Raw genomic sequence first — 12,398 nt, 5'->3', positions numbered from 1 at the left:
ATATCAACAGTATAAAAGTAACAGTGACTTATAAAAGTTACAATAGTTCGAACTGATTGTTTTTTTAAAAGAAAGTATAAATAAATAATTTCTACATACATTTAACATTAAATTTTTAGGATGATTTACTTAGAATTATTTAAATGGAATATTTTTAAATAAGTTCTTTAAACCAATTTCTCCTTTTTAAATTATAAAGAACTTAAATATTGAACTTCAAAGCTTAATTTATCTAAAAATATTTCTTTGTTTACCTCTTCATAAAAAAATTAATTTGAGCCGGTATATAATGTTTACTTTAAAATTAATTTTGATAAAAAATCTTCATATTTTCAAAAGCGAATATTTTTCAAATATCAGTTTCAGAACAGAATATTCACTGCCCCTAATTTCGCTTTACTATTTATAATTAGGAAAATGACCCAAGTTTGGTTAAATGTTCTCAATGCATGTAAATGTAAATTATCATATATGCTTATGTGAGATCGGAAAGGAGAAGTTGTGGAGAAGTTCGTTAAGCAGAAAAGTTAAAGTCGGATGAAAAAGTAATGTCGTTTCAGTGCATTTCGACATTCATTTGCCAATTATCAGTTCATTGCGTAATTCAAAGTCGCACACGTGAACAAAAGATATTTTCAGGTTCTTGTTTACTCCTAAATAATGAACAACGGAGTGATCGTAAAGACACGGTTCCCAGTAAAACACCGAAGTCAAGTATCACTGGCTGCTGTCAGTAAGCGGGTGGGCGACAACTTTGATCAGCCTGCGTATTGACCGAGGGTGTACGGTATCGGTCCTCGTAAACTGTTCTATAGTACAGTAGTACGATATACCGTAAAGCAGGTCATTGGGCTACCAAAGCAGAGGAGCCATCCCCTCTGCAGAGGATCAAAATTGCGATGGCATGCCTACGGATCATCCTCAGGGACGTTTCCCAGACAGCCAATAGCCTATTGTGCAGCTCTAGTGTGACGTAAATAAAGTACCAACATACCTAAATAATGGAATTTTAATTGGTTTGTTGCTATTCATGGTGAACAGGCTAGTTAAATACCAGATGAGGTACATATCCGGTATTGTAATCTTCTTAAGTTTCACTAGGGTGATAAAACAGAATTTTAAAGCTGTAACCAAAAATATTTGCGATGTTTACTCAAGTGCGTTAGACATTTGTCAATGCTGAAGGAGGTTTTCCTATTCGCGATCGCAACACTCGAATACGCCATCTGGGGAGAGACCGATTTCATGCCTTTAGCCCTTCTCCCTCCCCTCCCCTCCTCTTTTCAGTTGTATAGGAATGTACTACGATAATTTCCCTTTTCTTAATATTTTTCCTTTTTATTCAATAAAAATATTTTTTAAAATTTCTATGATACTTTTCTTTAGAACTATGTTTAAAGTAGTTTTCAGTTCCATATAGTTTTTCCAGTTAAAAGATTTTAATCTATGTGAAAATCAAGAGAGAAACTAACGTACTTCCCTCCTCTATGACTTTCCACACGCTAATGGGGAAAGCATGTGAAGTGTTGCCATAGGAAAAGAGTTCTGCTCTACGCCACCTGCAGCCCATTTCGATCGCCAATACAGCACAGTTCATCCATTAGACATTCAGATTTCTACCACGAGTCTAATGGACGTTCTAGATCAAGCATGGATAATTGAAAAGCTTAGTGGAAGAACCGACTAAGTGACACTTAAATGAATTTGAGTAAATAATATTTGTTTTCAGCGTGGATTTCCTCATGGCAAGTAATTATAAAACATTTGCAATATATCCTTCATTATGTTAAATATAATAACTGCTTTTAATGTATAATGGGTTTGGACTAATCATATGATTCTTAAAAATATGGGTATTTATTTTTTTCAAGTGAGTATTTTTGAAAAATTTGAATACCTCTGAAAATTTGAATGCATATGAAACCCTCTTTGAAAAAAGTTATAAAAAATTTGCAAAATGTTCTCCTTTAATTTCATAAGTATGTTCATAACGTAGCATTGGACTAAAAATTGCTTCTCAAAAATTTGAGTATTGATTTTCTAACACACATGGGTATTTTTGAAAAAAATTGAGATTCACTTTATAATATGAAAAAAGTTTAAAATTATTTCCTCATTGCAAAAAATTAAAAAAAAAAATCGCAAATTGTCCTTTATTACATTAATTATATGCTCTTAAAGAGAGTAATCAAATCCTTCTTAAAAAATTCGAGTGCTTATTTCTTGAAACATATTGGCATTTTTGAAAAAATTGACTCTCACTTTGAATCGTGAAACAAATTTCAAATTAATTACATATTGCAAAAAATTATAAAAAATTCACAAAGTGTCCTCCATTATGTTAACCCTATATATGCCCTTAACGTATATTATCTTAACGCATTGAAACTTTTTTCAGTTTACAAAGTGAGTGCCAATTCTTTCAAAAATTCCATATGTGTCAAGAAATGAGAACTCAAATTTTTTGATGATTTGTTTACTCCAAACAATACTACGTTAAGAGCATGTTTAAAGTTAACATAATGGGGGACAATTTGCGAATTTTTTATAATTTTGGAAACGAGGAATTCATTCGAAACTGTTTTAGATTAAAAAGTAAGTGCCAATTTTTTTTCCCAAAATACCCATATACATATGTGAAAAAATAAATACCTAAAATTTTTAAGAAGCAATTTTCAGTCCAAACAATGCTGATTTAAGAGCATGCGCATAAAAATAAAGGAGGACACTTTGCGAATTTTTTGTACCTTTTTTCAACAAGAAATTTATTTGAAACTTGTTTCAAATCATTCATTTGAAATTTCTTCAGATAGTAAGATAAATTTTTTCAGAAATACCCATCTATGTGAAGAAATAAATACTAAAATGTTTTTAAGAAGCATTTGTTTAATCTAAATCCTGCAACGTTAAGAGCATATATATGGTTTACAATTTACATAATGAGGGACACTACGAATTTTTTTACAATTATTAATTGCTATGAAAAATTTATTTGAAGCTTGTTTCAGATTAAAAAGTTAGAATCAAATTTTTCAAACATACCCATAGTTGTAAAAAAATGAATACACAAAATGCTTAAGAAATATTTGTTTAGTCCAAACCAAGCCAAGTAAAGAGACATGCTACGTCATCCCTACTAAGAGCTTATTAATGGGGTTGAACTCTCTTCCATACTGAGGAAGTGGGGTGTAGCGCTCATCCTATAGACGAGAGGTAAACGATCCGAAGTGAAGTGAAGTCTTCCCATAGTACTATAGTAAGTGAGGTCATCAACCTTAAAAGTGGGGTGTAGTGCTCATTATCCCCCTACTGCAGTTTAAGTGGTTATTTTTTTCTTGTTTTTGTTAATTATTGATTCGTGAAAAAGCATATATTCCTCCTTAATCTATGGAAGCTGCTTTTTCAAATTTTTCATTTTCACCAATTTTGTTCTCCCCGCGCTATAACGTTTCATTTCAAGCAAGAGATTTTCTAGAGTTGTTCATTGACTATTTGTCTCCAAGTCACTTAGCGGGTTCTTCCATCCAATGAATACTCAAATAATGTCACGTAGCACAGTTCTTTCATCGAGTATCTTCGGAATGAATAGATTTAGCAACATAATGAATTTTAATTTTAATTTGCAATTTTCCTAATATTTTTTTAAATGTTACTTAGCCGGTTCTTCCACTAAGCTCTTCAATTATTAAACGCTTTTCTGCAGTGATCTATCGTACTTCATGTACAAACTTCTCATACAAGTACTAAGTAGGAAAAATACAAGTGAAGAACGCGGTGGATGTCGTAAAATCACTTACTGTAACATTTTTCGTTTATTTTCGGGATTAATTTTTGCGCTTCACAGCGTCTTGCGACGTATTTGCGATGTATTTCACTCATCCTTTTGCAATTTCAAGTTAAGTCTCAGTTTTTGCAAACCAAAAAAGGGGAGAAAAAATCGCGAAAAAAGCATTAAAATATGCAATAACTTTCGGAAAAAATCGGATTAAAAAAAAAATCGCGTCAAGCTTATAAATAAAAATGCCCTTTTAGTTTATCAAATTTCAATTGTGTAATTGCATTTCTGTTGCCTGCAGAGCATCCTACATGGTATTGTCTACTACATGTTTAACAATAAACAATTTTCGAAATAATCATTGAATGTTAGTTTTTATTCGAATGTTAACTATTTTGTTTAATTTTATTGAATATTTTTTTAAGTTATAGCGAAAAAAAACATAAGACAAAAAATTTGTTTTTTTATAAAATGTCCATATTTCCATAAGTATTTACGCTAGACTGACGAAATGTTGTGCAATTATTGCATATAATAACTAAAATAATTGTTACAAAATACAATTTTATGGCTAAATTTTTTGGCATAGGGTGTTCACAAACATTTTCCGTGTGTAATTTGTTGTTGGTCCCTCAAACCACTAAAAAGCTTTAAACTTCATTGATAAGTACGAGAAATCGCATGATTTAAACACTTCTGAAGTTATAAAATGATTCATTAATTATTCCTTGAGAAATATGAAAAAATGTAGTAGCATAGAAGTGTTTCCATTATTTTGTATGTGTTTAAATTTTACTTACGATATGCACTCTCACTGTTTTGCATTCGTCCTTCGACATCCTTGTCTTTAGTTGACATTAAGGACCATTTGATCAGGGCTGATATCAAGCCGGAAAAAAAAAAGAACAAAAGCTGATAAGAAAATTGTTTCATTGCAGCTTTTGTTTTCGGGAAGATCCAACTATCCATGATTATCAAAATTTTTTTTAAAAACTATTACACATATAAATATGATTGTCTTTTGGCTCGAGAAAATTAAATCATGAAAAATAGTTAAAATTGTAAATAGAAAGAGCTTCTTTTATTTCTTACGAATATAGTCTATAAATAAAATGGTTTTGCTGCCGGTTTTCTCCTTTTCCCGTCTTACATTCAGCTCGCTAGTTGATTATGGTAGCTTATAAGAGTATGGTTTCAGAATGTAACAAAATTCAATAACCGTATCATTAAAAATATAAAAATCGAAACACATCGTTACGATTTGAATAATTCTTCAAGACTTATTACAGCGTCTAGCTGAAATGAATGTCTATTTGAATCGAATGCCGGCCTTGAAAGGACAAAGCATTGTTCTTAAAACGCCTTAGCCTTTATGAATGGACATACCTAACAGAAATTACTCTAATTAGGAAGGTAAGAATGGGGTGGAGTTGGCGTGTGTTAGGCGATGTGATGATGTAAAAAGAAAGAAAAAAAGAAAATTCGGAAACTAGTCCTATCTGAAAAGCAGGGATGTAGGCGATTGCTTGATCGGGGTCAATCGGTTGGGCATTGTAGACAGCGTGAAATATAGATTGAATGTCTTTAAAGTGGTGAAAGTGGTTTAAATCAACAACTCCAAGTAGGATTTCTTAAGATGAGGTAAGGATTAGATCCTTCTTATTTTTATTTAATGTTTACTTTTCGTAATTCTGCTTGAATGAACAATATCTCTAATTAATAAATATAATAAATACATTTCTGTAATTAATAAGTTAAATTAAGACATCGATAAAACTACTTCCAATTGAGGAACAAAACTACTTCCAATGTTTTCAAATGGACACTAATTTAATTAGGCCTAATTAAGCAATCACCGATGATTCAATTGGGTTTTAAAAGAAGTAGATAAGAAAAGAAAACCTAAGGCAATAACATGATAATAGTGTATTCAAAATACGATGATAAAATAAAGTGAGAGATTTTAGTTAAATTAGGAACCTATGTATATTTAGATATTCGTTTTATTGTTGCCGTCATTCATTTAATTTAATGAGGGCGATAAGGTGAACATAGCTACTTCCAAATGAGTGAGATAGTTTTAGAAAATGGGGATACTAAAATGCTAGCAGATGAAGACATAGTTATTAATTTGTATGCGTTTTGAAAGCTAATATTAAACGGGATATGTAATTAATACATTAATTATACACACCTTTACTTCAACCTCATATCAGAGAAAATTTTTAAAGTTTGACTCTCTAATCAGTTATTATACATAAAAAATTTAATTAGTTCATATTGAACAGTCGATACTTTAAAGGGGTTTTAAGAGAAAAAATACGATGTCGATACGATACAAGAAAAATACGAAAGATAAAAAGAGAAAGAAAATTGCATGATAAAATTGTATTTGACATGTAATGATAAAATAATTTGAAAGATCCAATTTTAAGTTAGACGAATAGTTATTTGGATATTGTTTTATTATCGACGTCTTTTAATTAAACATGATGATTTGACGATACGGCAATAAGCATCAACAAAGTTTTTGCAACTGAACTAGATAGCTTTGAAAAATAGAGTTACTAAATTATCAGTTAAAATCATTGTCGATAATTTGTCTGCGCTATACAGTGTGCATAACAAAGAAAAAAAACTGAACAATTTAATAATATTAGATCTCATAATTTGATTTTCTCTCACTAAGATGCAATATTAACGGTTCAGAGGGCCTAATCTCAATTAATTTTTTTTAAATCACATTTTTAAATTTATATTTCTCAAAACCTATTTTTCCAATTTCTATCAAAATTTGTATTTTATTTCTGTATATTGAAAAATCGTAAGGAATGCTACCACCATTGTTTTGGCTGTTCAACTTTATTTTGCATTTTGACTTGCGGTGCAAAAACTATAAGACGTAGAAACTAGAAATTTCGAAGGTGTGTAGAAAAAAATACACTCTGTCGTTAGATAGAGAATTATAAACTTTTAAACTTGTAGGGAAAAAAAAAGAAACACCATACGGGCTGCTGTGCAAGCTACAGGAATGCAACTACAGGCTTGACATTTGTACGTGCTCCAAGAACCACTTTTATTTAGAACTTAACACGACATTTTATCTTTCGAAATTCCGTTTTTTTTTCCAATTTTTTGCTTTAAAAATAACTATTTATCTATTGTAGAAAAATTTATCCCTCTCTCAATCTTTTATTCATAAGTTAGAGCTTGAATTAATGTTAAAAGTAACAAAAAATAATGAAGAAATAAAACTAAAAAAAATAAGAAAGTGAAAGATAGGATGCTGCCAGATATAACATTTGTATGGAAATTTTAAAAAATACAAAAGATTCAAGAGAAATAAAAACTTTTCCCCGATTCGAACTGTAATATGATATAAGGTTATCGTTTTATGTTGTTAGCAAGTAAAATTTCTTCTCAATTCTTGTTGTGTCTAAGTTTTATAATTTTTTTTTTCTTCAATTACAGTTTATTATTTTTTAAATCCAGGTATCCTTTTATTTCGTTACGATTAACATATTCACAAAATATAAAATTATAATAATAATATATTTCATAAACAAAATGAACTTTTTTTTTAAAATCCACTTTTAAAGAAATTAAAAAAATGATGACTGAGAGCAACCACGGGAGTTGGTAAGCGAAGTGAACAGGGAGCGGAGCTTCCTAATAATTTAAAATTACGTGCTATAAAATGAAGTAAATTTGTACACTTTACGATTTAATTTTTTTTGACGTATATCAAACAAAATTGTTAAAAAAATAATTACATTTATAAAAAAAAACTATATTTGGATGTATATACATATAATTGTATGTGTATACTTTTGAAAAACTATTTTTAAAATTGGAAGAAGGAAAAAAATTGTGGTTTGCTTAACTAGTTCTAGAGGTATCGCATAATACGTTAAAAGTGAAATTAATGGGTAAAAGAGAATGGGTAAAAACTTTCAACAACTCAGAGAATTAACTACGACTCAGATTATATTCTCTAGATTGCGACTACCCTTCTAAAAATGTGTTTATTCACAGAAAGTACATTTGTGTGCCTCATTTCATAATATAAAATGTCGTACACACAAATTAATTAGAACATTCAAGTTAAGCGTGTCTTAATATTCTATCTTAGAACATGATAATTTGATTATTAGATCAAGAGTTTTTTAAATTCCCAGTCTTTTTTTGTTTATTGTCATTGTTTTTGTTTTAAGTACTATACCATACAGCTACCAATCCTATCATTGTCGATTGTATAAAAATCCTTACTTCTATCTCTTTTTTTTTTTTTTTTNCCAAAATGTTGGGATTACATGAGCAACTGTGCCCGGCTTTTTTTTTTTTTTTTTTTTAAAAGTCGATATATTTGAACTATATATCCTACAAAAAATTACATTTATTTTTAAAACTCTAAAACAAGATAGTTGATACATGGCGATATTTATCTCTATTGCAGTGCGTATAACGAGTATAATCGGCTAGTAAAATGAAAAAATTATAATATATTTCAAAACTGGCAATTTTAATAAAATAAAATTATTTGGTGGTTTGTTTCTCTTATATTATCTACCAATAAATGAGGTAGACCGTTTTCAAGTCCCACAGATGGCTGGTCGATACGAATTCCGCACCCGGCTCGCAGCAACCACAGTGCTGACGTAATATACCCTCAATGGTAGACGGATCATGGGTCAGAGACGGTCAGAGTCTCCTTGCCTACATTCTGACCATGGGAGGTTTTCCTCTTCATGTAACGCAAACGCGGGTTAGTTCCATCAAGAAATTCTCCACTAAGGCAAACCTCTCTCACTACTTGATCCAGGAGTTCCCTTATCTTCTGGATTGGGTTCAAAATTAAAATACTACGGTGTTGAACATTAGTAGTCGTAAACCCAAAATACGTTTAAAAAAAAAGCAATTTTTATTCAGTTGAACATCTTTCATTCGGTACGCTGGCATTTTGCCATCTTTCTGGTAAACTTCATGATACCTTTGCTCATAGAAATTCTGCTTCGTATCAGCAAAAAACTCAACGATTTGAGATTATTGTTAATTACTGAAATTTTTACCAATTAAAGAGATTTGTTAACTTCGAAATAAATCATAATCTGATAGTGAACAGGATTGGGGCTAGAAAGGGGAAGTAGAATCATTTCCCAACTAAGCTCTACGTGTTGCTAAAAGAGCGTGAGGTGCTGGAACAAGAATCCTTCGCGATTCTCTATATATCTCTGTATATAGAGAATCTGTATATCCTTCCTTCCTCACTGGCTCGACAGCCCAGGATGGGCCTTGGCCTTCTCCAGTAGTTTTTTCCAAGCTGTCCTTCTTTTGGCAATGGACTTCCAATTCTTTATTTTTAATATAGATAAATCTTTCTCCAGGGTATCTAGCCATCTGAGATTTGGCCTGCCCCTTCTACGTGTTCCTGTCGGCCGGGCATCAAAAATCTTNCCACAACACCACGTTAAGGTGGGAACACCATCGTGTGGAAATCTGTATATAGAGAATCTATATATTTCTCACTTGGTACTATCGGATTATCATTAAATCAAAGTTTACAAAGTGATGGCGAAGATCCCAAATCACACTTGGTGGAGTGTTTTGCTGAAAAGAAGCAAAATTTCTATGATTATCGTATCATAACTTACCAGAAAAATGGTAAAAGGCCACCGAATGGAATATTTCTCGGATTAATAAAGTTCATTTTCTTTGTATCGAAAAAAACAAGAGTCTTATTTCAGATTTAAAATTCGAAATTATTCTTGCCTATCTAATATTTTGCCTATCTTCAAACTAAAATTATGTATCTTAATATTTTTGAAAATCTAATGATGGTGTCGCAGTTTTCCATTGTTGTCAATACATTTTTATTGGCAGGAAAATCGCATGGTAGGATCCAGTTTTCCCACGTTCATTTTCATATTGGGTTGGTTGTCATCAGCATAAAATTGATATAAGTTATAAAGTTATTGTTTTCCTATAAATATTTCTGTTTCTCTAATTGGGTATACTATAGCCTACGTCACAGGTCGTGTTATTCCTACTAAATTTAACTAATAAACAGCATTTTCTGCGAACCTGATTTCTAGTAACTAGTAAACATTAAATGAAGTGTGTTGTTATAAGTCGCTACTCGGCAGGTTGGAATTGTATTTGTCTAGTTCCTCTTGAAATAATTTATTTTGTTGTTTTATCTAAGTTTGTGATTTTAGTAAACATATTTAAAACTCAGCTTATTAATAAAACTAAAAGGTAAATGTTATTCCGAGTAAAATTTTCGAAGTTGAAGTAGTTGTGTTTTTTTCATATTATACCCGATTTAAAGGTTAGAATTACCTGTACTGTTATTATAACGTTTTTGATTTTGTTCGATTTCTAAATTAAGAGTCTAGGAGGATTTTTTTTATCATTATTATTATTACTATTATTATTCTTAGAATGATTTAATTCTAAGTTACAATTTAAGATAAAGTTATTTAAATCGGTGTCTGGTCTTATTAACCGTTTTACAATCATTATTTTTTCGTGCAAATGACATTCATATACTATTATGAATGACGGTTAAAGAGATTCGTTAAATGATTTAGAACTTAACTTTCAGCTTCATGCACAAAGTGATGAATGCAAAAATTGTGTTTAAAATACATCCTTCCGCTTGGTAAGCAAAAATATCAAATTACAGATGTGAACTCACCAAATTATAACCATATTTAGGTCATAACAGTATACTTTTAATTTTAAATGTCATTTCAAAAAATGATTACTGGTTCACTAATGATTTATGTACACTAATTGATCTTAATAATATCATAAAGGAGGGGAATATTTGGATGTGGAAAGTGGAGGCAAATGTGTTTCTTTTTAGTAGAATATTTTTAGTTGAATAATTTCAACTGTTTTTTTTGTTGTTGTTGACGTGTGCCTGTTTAGGCAGAGGAGGTGCAATTGTTCTTGTTTTCCAGTGGCGCCATCTATGCCCAAGAATTCGACTTCTGCCACACCATACCTCGCACCCGTTTATAGGGCGGATCCATTCATACATCCATTCATTCAACCACAGATCGTAATTTTGACCTGAACCAGAGAATGATCGATCTCCAATCCAGTACCCCCAGACGTATTGATTTGTTATGGGAACATGGAGGACTTTTGCGACCCGACAGATTTAACGTGCACCAGTCACTTTACTACACTTTACTCTTCGGCCGGCAGGGTTCGAACCCACTAATTCTCGGAAATGGGCCCAGCGCCCTACCGACCAGGCTATCCTGGCCTATTTCAACTGTTTTATGCCAAGAAATAGCAATTATTGCGAAGCAATCATCGGGGTTGGGGAGCGTCAGCGGACAGGGAGCTAAGCCCTCCTAGTTTAATATAAATTTCACTGACAATTTCCGAAATATTAAAGCTATTATTATTTTTTGTTTGAAATCAGTTCGTCGTTCTTGTTATCTGGTAAAAATTTATGGATAGTTATTTTTTTCTTTGTCATCTAAATTGGAAGCTTAAGCATTCCTTCAACTTAAATCAGCTGCTCTACATATTAAACATGCTCGCGTCTTGTGTAGTTTCCACTATTAATTGCAGATGTGGGATGACAATAAAGTTCGTGATGAAAATACTTTAATCGATGACACAAATTGCATAGTTGACTTTGAAATAGAGGCCAATGATTAAAACGTGATATGAAAAGCGAATCGTTAGGATTGTTTGATGTCAGATGAAAAAAAAAATTCTAACCACATAAAATGCAGCAATCTTAAAATCACTTGTAAAGAAAGTACAATTAAAAGAAAATAATTACTGAATTTAATGTTTTGTAGTTCATCAACTATGATTGTTTATGCTTTAAAGTTAATTTACTAAGCTGATTTAAATGTTAATTTAGTTTAACTATTATGCAAACCCAATGAAAGAAAGGTTTTTGGGTGGGATTTAATTGTAATGTTCGCTAGTGATTAATTGTTAAAAACCACATAATCATTTGCTTAACCATTTTTATAATATCTTTTTTGCAACATAGTTTTAGTTACACACTTTCAAATAAATTAAAAAGCGCGCAAGTACAAACACGTAAAATGCGAAAAAGGTGAAAACTGTGAACTTTAGATCTCATCGTATTTTTAAGTGCCAGAACTCAATTTTAATGGTTCGAGACTTTAACCTTAAATATGCTAATCAGTTAGAATGAGCTGTGATGGCTGAGGGGATAGAGCGTTCTCCTTACAGTGAGGTGAACCGGGTTCGAATCCCAGCGAGGGCTGGTCGATACGAACTCTGCATCCGGCTTACACCGACCACACTGCTGGCGTAAAATACCCTCAGTGGTAGACGGATTATGGGTTAAAGTCTCTTTGCCGTCAAGCTAACCATGGGAGGTTTTCCTCTCCATGTAACGTAAATGCGGGTTAGTTCCATCGAAAAGTCCTCCATGAAGACAAATTTCTCCCAATATTTGATTAAGGAGTTCCCTTGTCTTCTGCATTGGGTTCAAAATTACAAGGCTAGGGAGTTGAACATTAGTAGTCGTAAGCCCAAAATCGGGTCGACTGTTCAACGACGGTTATAAAATAAAATGAGTTAGCGTAGACGCTGCGTTAAGTAACAAAATCAGACACAA

At 31.6% G+C, this 12,398-nt stretch overlaps 2 protein-coding genes across 2 annotated transcripts in view; one reads left to right on the top strand and one right to left on the bottom strand.

Annotated features, from left to right (window-relative positions):
• LOC107455484 (uncharacterized) overlaps positions 1-12,398 on the bottom strand; it is a 383,034-nt gene that overhangs the window by 18,995 nt on the left and 351,641 nt on the right. The gene's annotated exons all lie outside the window — the stretch shown is intronic.
• LOC107455486 (nucleolar and coiled-body phosphoprotein 1) overlaps positions 5,165-12,398 on the top strand; it is a 49,908-nt gene continuing 42,674 nt past the window's right edge. The window contains exon 1 of the mRNA XM_016073073.3: positions 5,165-5,416. The gene's annotated coding sequence lies outside the window, so the exon portion shown is untranslated. The remainder of the gene's footprint in view (positions 5,417-12,398) is intronic.

Source organism: Parasteatoda tepidariorum, chromosome 3 (assembly GCF_043381705.1).
Source record: "Parasteatoda tepidariorum isolate YZ-2023 chromosome 3, CAS_Ptep_4.0, whole genome shotgun sequence".
Classification (NCBI taxonomy): domain Eukaryota; kingdom Metazoa; phylum Arthropoda; class Arachnida; order Araneae; family Theridiidae; genus Parasteatoda; species Parasteatoda tepidariorum.
This window is presented reverse-complemented; position numbering and strand designations above follow the sequence as displayed.